General features: G+C 49.1%; 1 protein-coding gene across 1 annotated transcript in view; it reads right to left on the reverse strand.

Annotated features, from left to right (window-relative positions):
- Cobl (cordon-bleu WH2 repeat protein) overlaps positions 1-10,632 on the reverse strand; it is a 144,622-nt gene that overhangs the window by 56,685 nt on the left and 77,305 nt on the right. The window lies entirely within an intron of this gene.

A 10,632-nucleotide genomic window follows, 5' to 3' on the forward strand; every position in this document is an offset into this window, starting at 1 on the left:
CCACTGCGGTCCCTTCGGTCACCTAATCTCATTGTGCCAATTATGTGTAGCACCAGACTTGAAGTCAAAAAGTGTTTAAGACAGAGGAAGAGCTCTCATTTAAAGAGGGCAGACAAATTCTCACCAGGAGACATAGCCTCATGCTCTGGTCCCCGCTGGATCACACACCTTACTGAGGGATGGCACTCACAGTGACTTAGTGAACTGATTAGATGCCTGTGGGTGTATTTGTAAGCATGCTCCCTGACACCCTTTACCTGTACACACATACTGTATCCACACTGTTCTTAGAGGAAGTAGATATACCCCTCTAGGTCTCTCCTGTTTAGTCAAAGAATAACATCAACAGATCTGAGGGTCAGTATGTGTTATCAATAAATGAGTAGGGCTCAGCACTCTGTATCCATTGATGTGCTTGTTCTTCTGTCCATCTGCCCATCAGCCCATTCCACTATCCTCTCACCTACCTGCCCACTCATCAAACCATCCAGCCATCCACCATGGACCTAGGCATGGATCCATCCACTCACCCATCCACCCATCATCCATCCATCCATCCATCCAATCACACATCCATCCAGTCAAGCACAGTGTGCTCTGTACCAACCTCCACACAAAACACATATGAGCAATGAAAAACTAAGTGAATTTCTTCCTAAAACAGTGAAATTCATAGACTCAGAAAGCAGAATGGGCTGAGAATAGAAAGAAATGGAAAGCTGCAGTTCCATGGGCGTAGTTTCATTTTGCAAGATGAAGAAGCCTCAGAGGGGCTCCAAGCACTCTGCACCTGCAGATACACACACTGTGTGGTGCGTTAAAATCTCATTAAGAGCAAAAATTTCAGTGGAAGTGCTCTCATCACAATAAAGTAAAATTGGCTTTAAAGGAGATCTGTTTCCAAATTGGCCTTTGGAAAAGCTGTGTAAGTGTAAATTATTATAAACAGCCTCTTCCCCCATTCAATAATAGTGTTCATAAAATTCTTGTTTTCACCACAATAAGTGGAAAGTGTTCTAAATATTATGAAAACCTATATTAGCAATTTTAGTGATTGTTGCTGATGTAAGAGAGAATTAGTTGTTCCCGTCTTTTACAAAGTGACTACTACATGTAATTTCTGTTAAACACACTTGTGTTTTTACCACTATGATCACCACGTATGAGGCAAAGCAGCTTCAGAAATCCCTTCAAGAGGTCAGAGGTCAGCACAGTGGATCACTTAGACCCCGGGGCCAGGCGGCCAGGATTAGAATTTTCTGTCCACTAGTAGCTGTGCAATGCTGGACAGGCTGCTTAACCTTTCTGTGCCTCAATTTCTTCTTCTGTAAACCAGGGACAAAAACAGTAGCTGCTGCTTTTGGATCCTGTGAGGATCAAATGGGCACTGTGAAAAGTACAGAGGCCAGGGCCCTCTGGGTGGGCATGCTTTGGAGACTTCCTGGCCATCATGCCACCAAGAGCAGACAGCCTGCTGGGAGCCTGGACTCCGGATGGCCCCAGCATCAGGGCTGGTCTGACCTAAGTCTTGGTCTCAGCTCCAGTAGGGAAGGGCAGTGTGCTCAGGGCTCTGACTGCTTTGCCCTCTGGCTGGGTGTGGACAGTCAGGTTGATTGATGGGAGCCTGTGGGTGGCTGGTGAAACTCACCCCTGGGTCATGGAGGCATGAGCTTGGGGCTTATATCTGGTTTCTTGCATCATCCTTCCAGGCAGTTCCCCTGCTCTACTTCTGAGCCACCAAGAATCAGCACCTTGGTTCCTCCATGCCTGTCTGCTGAGCCGTTCCTACCCCAGAGCAGGAATGAAATCACACATCACCGACCTCCCCTGCTGTGGAAAGCCCAAAGTTGAGCACGACCCCAAAGACTGTGGGCCTTCTGGAAGGGTATCTGACCACGGGGGCGCTCTACTAGTCAGCAGGTGAATGAGCTAGGAATCCAGAGCTGTCTGCGCCATGAGGAGGTGGGGCTTGGCTGGAGGAGTCACCGAGTGGGACCTCAAGGTTGCGGTCTTGTCCCCAGACCCTGCCTTCTCTCTGCTTCCTGGCCACCATAAGTCGAGCGCCTTTCCCTTCCCAGGTCCCTCTGCCGCGTGACTCCACCTTGGAGCTAGCAGCCAAGGACTGAAGCATGGGCCCGCTGAGACCCCCTCCATAAGTGTGGGTGTTTTGTCACAGCAAGGAGGAAAGTGACAGGTACGCAGATAAAAATCTGTATTTTCTGAAGTGGAAGGCAGTATCCATCCAGTGTGTTGGGCCGTGGCTTGTCTTAGGCTCTTTATGAATACTGAAAGGAGTTCAACCAAGGGCTGATGCCCAGGTCACCCCAGAGGCTCCTCTGGGAGTTCACACTGTTCCGGCTGAAAACAGCCATCCCTAAGGGGAATGCAGGCTTGCTGGGAGGAAGTGCTCTGCAGCACTGGCTTTTTCAGAAAAAAACACACATGGGTGGGCTCTGAGGAAAGTTAGCAGAGAGAGAAGCTATGGTGTGAGGTGCACTGAGCATGCCTGGCTGGGGTCAGAGCCCAGGAAAGGGGTCCTTGGCCTCCCCTCCTGGAGGTGGGGAAGGGGTGCTTCCTTCCTGTCCCTGCTGTGTGCCACTGTGGCGAGCCTTCATTAGGGGGATTTATTATTTTTCTGCTACAATCGTCTGAGTTGGAAATACGTGATGAGGACTGTCATCTTTTTACAGTTGAAAATATGGGAATACACCACTTGTCACTGCATTACATTTGTACCTGACACACACGGTTGTCACGTTTGTTATTCCCGTGAGTGTAACAAACCTAACATGACGTTATTAGAGCCTACTTTCAACAATTTTATGAGAGAAAGGAGAGGAAGTACCTTCATGGAGATTTTTGACTTTAGCACGGTGATCTTAGCCATCATTTCTGGTCCTCTGCTGTTTCCCCTGTGGATCCACGTCCCCACCAGTAGCAATTTCCCTCCTCTCACAGAACTACCTACTACCCTCCTCTGAGCAGTTATTGGTAAATTCATAAATTTCTGTGTTTGGCCCAACAACACAGTAGATACATACTGTTTTATACAATTGCTTTCTAAATTGATCAAGAGGGGAAAATGTGCACTCACGCTATCAGGCGTAATTTTACCTTTACGATTTATAAATAAATAAATAAATATTAAATAAATAAAATAAAATAATGGGAAAAGCCAGGCACGGTGGTGCAGGCCTGTAATTCCACACTGACAAGGGAGGATCTCAAATTGGAGCCCAGTCTGGATAACTTAGTGACATCCTATCTTGAAATAAAAAAGAATTTTGAGGATGTAGCTCAGTGTGAAGGTCCTGGGTTCAATTTCCAATATCATAAACAAACAAACAAACAAATTAAAACAAAACACTTAGGGGCTGGAGATGTAGCTCATTGCACTCTAGGTTCAATCTGCAAAGCTGTCAAAAAAATAAACACATAATATAAGGAAAATCCTTTTTCAGTAGTGGTGTAGCAGCATAGCAGGCCACGCTGGTGTTGCAGAGGCACCCAGATACCTCGCATGGTGACTGCAGACCGCACCAGGACTGGAGGAGTCCCAGGCCCAGGAGGAGGCAGGGCCAGCCGGAGTGTGGAGCTCCCCAGCAGGGAGCTAGCAGCCCCAGGCAGAGTCAGCAGGGGCGCAGTGTGCAAAGCAAGCACAGCTGAGGAAGCCCCACCACCCACTCCCATCTTGCATCCCAGAGGTCACGTGGCTGCCTGTCCTACACTTCTGGTCCCTGCCAGCTGCTCTGCCTGCGTCACAGTCATGAGAATGTGTCCCTTTCGGGAGGGGTGCTCCAGAGAACATGGAGAGTGGCCTTCATTCATCTGCATCATGTGGCACCCAGCCAGGGCCAGCAGGGCTGGGACAGCCCCCAACAGGGCCAGCAGACCTGAGAGGAAAGACCTTTGGGAATGGGGGGTACCCAGCTTTGGAGCGGGGCAGGGAGAGGCATCGAGCTGAGCAATGCACATGCAACTCTCAGTGACAGTGGCAGTGTGCTCCGAGAACAGGCACTAACAGGAAAGCTCTGCATGGGGACCCTGGGGACAGCCTGTCGACATCACAGGATGTGTTCCCATCACACTTTCACCACAGAGAGATAGGGACAAGCTTGTCCCTTTAAGCACGCTTCCTATTCAATGCCACATCAGAAAGAGGAAAGGTTAAAAACCAAAACCACCTGAAGGTGGCAGAAATGCAGAATGAAATAAACACAAAGGATGAGGAGAAGTGTATTGAGGATGTGCAGAAATTAATGAAAGCAAAATCGAAAGAGAACAGAAAATCAAGGATCCAAAGCTGTTGCTATCAGGGCTGATAGGAAATAAGGGAAGGGCCTGAAGGAAGACGTTTGCTGAGAGGCTGTGACAGTAGGGCCGTGGCACCCCCGCCTGTCCATCTGCCTGTGGCCACATGCGCAGGTGCAGTGGGCTTGGCTGCAAACCTAGGGCTTCAGGAGGGCCTGGGTCCACCTTCAGTAAACCCCTCTGTATAGGGAGGAACAGAGCCAGCTTGCAAAGGTATAATGGAAATTAAACAGAAAACAACACCACAACACATTCTGTACACACAGCCATCCCCTCTATACAGAGCACATGATCTCCACTGTGTCACTGATGGACGCGGACCACTTTCCTGAGTGTTTTGTGGGTTTCCTTTCCCCCAAAGAAAAACACTCAAGCAAAGATACCAGAGAACTTCTAAGCCATGGGCTATTTACAGATCTGTGGCATCATGAACTAAAACAAACCTGTTCACATGACACGCTGTCCAGAGGAAACTCAGGAATAGGCAAGGGGCTCCATTTTTCTGCAAAGGACAAAACAGCATTCTTTTCATGGCCAAGTAATCCATTGTGCAGACACACCACATTTTTAACCCACTCGTGTGCTGGCTCTTGTGGACTGAGCTACGACTATCATTGTTAAGCGAGCGTTACTGGGGCAAGGACTTGAGTGTTCTGGATGTAAACTCAGGGCAGAACAGCTGGGTCATTGGCAGTTCCACTTTCCTTTTCTTCAGAAACCTCCAGATTTCCAAAGTTGCTATTCTCATTTACATTCCCAGGAGCAACACAGAAGGGTCCCTGTTCGCCCAAACCTTGTCAACATTTATGATGTTTGACCCAGATGAGAAGGAATCTCAATGGAGACTTGACGTGAAATTCCCAGACAGGAAAAGGTGATGAACGTTTTCCGTTCATTGGCACTGTACTTTCTCTTTTGAGAACTGTCTAGTTACTTGGCCCGTCCAGTGACTGGGCGTTTTACTGTAGGCACTGACTGAAAGATGTACTCGTCACGTGAATCTCACAGTGCTGACATCAGTTCACAAGTCCCCCTCCAGGCCTGTGAACTGCTCAGCAAGGCTCTGCACAGTTCTAAGGCCCTTTCCACGCATGGACAACGGCATGGCATGGTTATAGGTGGTTTGCCTTGCACTCCACCAATGTATTTGTGGTTTGTCTGAACAGAAAGGAAAAAGAAAAGTGCCAACCCAGGACATGCAGGGTCACCCTCTTTCTTGCCTTTCACCTGACATGTGAAAACACGCAAGCCTAAGGGAAGGGCTCCCGGGAAACAGTCTTGCAGATGCTGCCACCCTGTGCCTGCCTCAGACCCCGGTGTGGCCCGACCTGAAACACACAACACAGTGGCTCTTTGCTGAACTTGCTTCACTCAGATGGTCGGGTGCACATTTCTCCTTAGCAGCAGCTCCTGGCACAGGGATTTCTCCAACTTTGCTACTCTGTTCCATCACTGTTAATCCCAGCCCGGTTTCGTCTCTTCTTTGTACTTAATGCTGCGTCAATATTTTCTGTTTCCTGGATTGCTGCTTCTCCACTTGTTCATTTTCGTCACCTCAATATCAGCTCCAGGGAGCCCATCCCTGTTCCTCTAGGTGGAAACATCATGATATGTAGCTGAAAGGGTGGACGTGCACACAAACGTCCCCCGGGACGGCCAGCACCTCTGTACTCAAAGCACAGGCCAGGTTGCGCTGCTTTTGCTAAGATTTTTTCAAGGAATTTGTTCATTTCATGTGAGTTTCCATAACCATTTTCAGTGCTCCTTACCGTCTCGTCAGTGTCCACAGACGCACGTTGAAGAGTCTCCATCACTCAGTGTGGGTATCTTCCATCCTTTCTACCTCAATCTAGATAGTAGTCAATCGTTTTGTTGCTCTCAAAACAGTTTTGGTTTCACTGATTTCTTTGATCTGCCTTGTTTCGGTTTTATTAGTTTCTACTCTTATTTTAATCTCTTTCTTCTGTGTGTTTCTCTTGTTTCACTTTCTGCCGCATCTCAGGGTGGAACATTGTCCTTGATTTTCACCTTACTTTTCCCTAATGTACAACTGAGAGGTTGCTGAGGAGCTGGGAACAGAACCCAGGGCTTTGCAATGCTACGAGACCACAGCCTAGGCCCCAAATAAAAGACTGAAAGTGCTGGATTTCCTGCTAAGCAGTACTGTGGGTCAACCCTACCAATTTTAGTGTTTTTGCTTTCATGCAGTTCAAAATAGTTTCTGACTTCCTTTGTGATTTCTTCTTGGATTTACTGTATGTACAAGTGTTATTTAGTCACTGTTTGAGTTTACTCCAGACATGTTACTGTTGCTGATTTCTAATTTAATGCATTGTGAATCTTTCCAGTGTACTTAGATTTGGCACTCGGAGAGAATGTGCTCTGCAGTGGTTGGGGATCCTATTTGCAAATGTCACCCATGGCTGGGACGTCCTGCACTTGCCCAGCTGCCCAGCACCCTGGGGTGCACCCCTTACCACAAAATAGATATGCATCACTCGTGTCAAAAGTTGCTAGCATCAGTCGGATCCTCTTATCTCCTTACCCATTAGTTTTCGTTTTTATTGTTTTATCTACTTGTCCTGAGAGATGGTTACACCTGGCTTCTGCTATTTGCCCAGAAGATTGTGGGTTTCTCTGCTTCAGCCTCTAGTTCTGTCAATTTCTGCTTCCTGTAATCTGCAGATGTTATTAGACTAAAACGTATGTGATTATTTAATCTTTGTGATGTGCTGACTTCTTATTCATTATGTACTTTTACTTTGAGCTCTTTTCTAAAATTATAACAAAATATGCTTGTTCTCATCACACAGTTTTCTGTATATAATGAATGTTTAAATTAAAAAAATTTGCTAAGTACAGCCGGGCATGGTGGTACACTCCTGTAATCCCAGCACTTGGGAAGCTGAGGCAGGAGGATCGCTGTGAGTTCGAGACCAGCCTGGGCTACATAGTGAGTTCCAAGTCAGTCTCAACTATATATATAGAGACCTTGTTTCAAAAAACGCCCCCCGCCACAAACATTTTACTAAGTAAAAGCTACATTGCCATTAATTCCCCTCAAAATCCTCCTCCTCACTTCAAATACTCTCCCATCACCCTCACTACTTTCCGAAGAGGTCTGGAGTCCTCTTTCCTGAATATGAGGCGTGATAAAAATGTGTCAGGTGCTGCTGCCGAGCACCATCCCACAGAAAGGCAGACTCGTAACAACATGGAGCGGCATCCTCCTCCCCCTGTCACCTCATCTGGCACTGTGGGATGCCGGCTCTTCTCCACAGTCACAATGACCATCACAGGAAACCTTCTGAAGCAATTCAGGACTTCGAGGCACCAGGACAGCACAGCTATAGACCCTCAGGAGAGAGGACTCCAGAGCTGCTGCAGACAGTGGGGAGGACAAAGGGAGGAGTGTGTTCCAAGGGAGGGAGGGGGTTCATGGCAATGTGTCACTTACTGGAACGATTCTATTTAAATATTCACTGTATTCCCATCACTGTGCATCCCATGGAGGTGCTCAGAAGGTGAGCTTCACTGCAGGCTGGCTGGGTCTGCATCTCCCAAGCGGAGCAGCTGGCCAGCACGGTACGCTGAACCCTGGGCACCTAGCACCAGCACTGAGCCCACCAGAACAGGGCCACTTCAGAACCCAGCTTCTCAGCGCTCTCTCTGGATGCATCTGGAGTTGCTTTCATGCAGTTCAAAATAGTTTCTGACTTCCTTTGTGATTTCTTCTTGGATTTACTGTATGTACAAGTGTTATTTAGTCACTGTTTGAGTTTATTCCAGACATGTTACTGTTGCTGATTTCTAATTTAATGCGATGTATCACTGAGCCTCTTTCCTGGGCCGCTGTGCTCCACTTATTTTGGAGAAATGTCCACTCGTGTGCTTCACTGGTGTTTTCAAGGCTGGCTTTGTGGATGTTGCGGAGCTGTGAGCCCCAACGCCCTCAGATGTGATCCCCCCATGTCTGACACGTGATGCCAAACACCCTCCCAGCTCTGGACACGAGAGAAGTAAGAGGTCACAGGGCTAATGGGGTGTGAGCTCGGGCGGAGGAGACCAGCATCTCAAAGCACCACGGTCACAGCGGGGCCTGAGAGGAAGCAGAGTCAGCCTGGGACTGGGAACAGCCTCAGCTTCCAGAGCCGACAGTGCCTGGAGAAGGTGAGGGTATTTTCCATTGTAATCTGAATATTCAAGCACATTCTGAAGCCCACTTTTTTCCAGTTGTTATGAAGGTGACTGGAGAGAACCATGAAAATAACGAGGTAAATGTCATGGTGGTGGTGTACTCCTGTGATTCTGGCACTCAGGAGGATGAGGCAGGAGGATCACTGAATGTTCTGAGGACAGCCTGGGCTACACAGTGAGTTCATGAACAGCCTGGACTCAGAGTGGGACTGTTTCAAAACACCCTGAAACTAGCAAACAAACAAGTAAATAAGGGGAAGGATGCCAAGGTGGGGAAGCACTGGGATCACAATTTTAGGGATTTCCTTATCCCAAGAAGCACAGCGACGGGGGATACAGGGGACAGGCAGAGCCGTAATGAGGAAAATGCCTGAGTCCGGGATGAGAGTGACACCAATGGGAGCGACTGACCAGTGTGACCATGACACGGGGGCCCTGGAATGGCAGGTGCCCCGGTGGGTGGCTGAGTTCCACTTTCCATTTCAGAGTGCAAACAAGACCGATTTATCTCCAAAAGGAATTAGCACAAACCCAAACAACTACATTTCTCACTAGTTAGACTATTTACTCAAAAGTCTCTTTTTGCCTTACAGAGGATTGAACCTCAGGGCCTTTGCACTGAGCTACTTCCCCAGCCATCTTTAATTTTGAGACAGGGTCTTGCTAAACTGCTAAGTTTTCTGGAGTGGGCTCAAACTTGCAGTCCTGATGTCTCAGCCTCCCTGAGTGCTGGGGTTACTGCAGGTGTGCACCTCCATGCCATGAGAAAATTATTTCTCATGTTCAACCAACACTACCTTCTTGAGTTCTGGGTCGTACTCTTCCCACCGCTGCAGGATTCGGGGCAAACATCTGAACGTAGCTCTTGCATTCTGGTGAATCTATTTTCTCAGCTAAAGTACAGCTGTCCCTCCAGAGCCACCTGTCGTTCTGTACCTGTGGGTTTGAATACTCAGGAGAGAGGCCTGTGCCCGACACCTACAGTGGTTTCCTTGCGTGTTCCTGACCCTCTTGGGGACACCTGCTACTGTACCCTGGCGTTTTAGAGCACAAAACCGTGTGACTCGGTGAGCAGCGAGGAAGGGGTAGGTCTGCCAGGTCTGAAGGGTGGGACAGCTGGGGGACTGGCTCCAAAGTCACCTCGCCATGCAGTTCCATGAGCCTGGGACTCAGTTTCCTCACCTCAGGGGAGCAAGGGATACCACTCGGGCAACGGCCTAGTTATGTAAAGTGAGTCACAGGGAGGCACTATACCCATGGCAGCAGAGGTGGGACACACACACTCATACACATGCGCGCACGCGCACGTGTGCACACAGACAAATATGCTGTTCTGGAGAAATACAGAATGGTGGCTAGAAAGCGCTGGGAGGAGACAGTGCAGGAAAGGAATGAACATCTAGAGAGCAGAGGTCACAGAAACCCAACGAGGTTGCAGACAGACACCAAGGGGAGGGAGAGAGAACTGGGATGGCCAGGTTGAGGGGATCCATTCACATGTGTCCCCTCACGCTGGTGCCCTCTGGCCCCACAAACCAAGGGCCCAGCAGCAGGGCATGCGGAGGTGGTGCCAGGTCCTGGAGACTAGTGCCCACGTGGGCTGTGCCACATGGTCTGATGGGGCCCTGTGCCTCCAATGATGCAAGTCACTGTGAGAGCAGCCTGGCCAGCTGGAACTGGGGCCCATTTACAGCTGCCTAAGGCACAGGCACTGCCAGGGTCACCACAGTGGCTTCCCCATCCCTTCAGCCCCCTTCACCCCGCAGAGCGATCCCTGGGCTGTGTGTGAATCCAGCATTGGAGACACTCAGTCTGTTGGGTGCTGTCCGCAAATGCCACAGCTTGAGTGGCTAAGAAGAGCAGAGACTGGGACCGAGGACACGAACCCCACGCGCGGCCCGTCTCCCTCCTTAGGGTGAGGGTTTTGGTGAGATAAGGGGACACCGAGTCCACAGCTGAGACAACTGGAACTGTGCGCTGGGAAAGTGAATCGTGCACATGACACCAACGCTCACCCATGCTAGAAGCATGGCTTTTGTCCTGGGTCTATGGTTGTGGTCCGTGAGCAAGGACACAAGTGCCCATTCCATGATTACAGGTAAGGAACCTGGAGAAAGGGACAGG

Source organism: Fukomys damarensis, unplaced genomic scaffold, assembly GCF_012274545.1.
Source record: "Fukomys damarensis isolate Sample0158 unplaced genomic scaffold, DMR_v1.0_HiC HiC_scaffold_17, whole genome shotgun sequence".
NCBI lineage: Eukaryota > Metazoa > Chordata > Mammalia > Rodentia > Bathyergidae > Fukomys > Fukomys damarensis.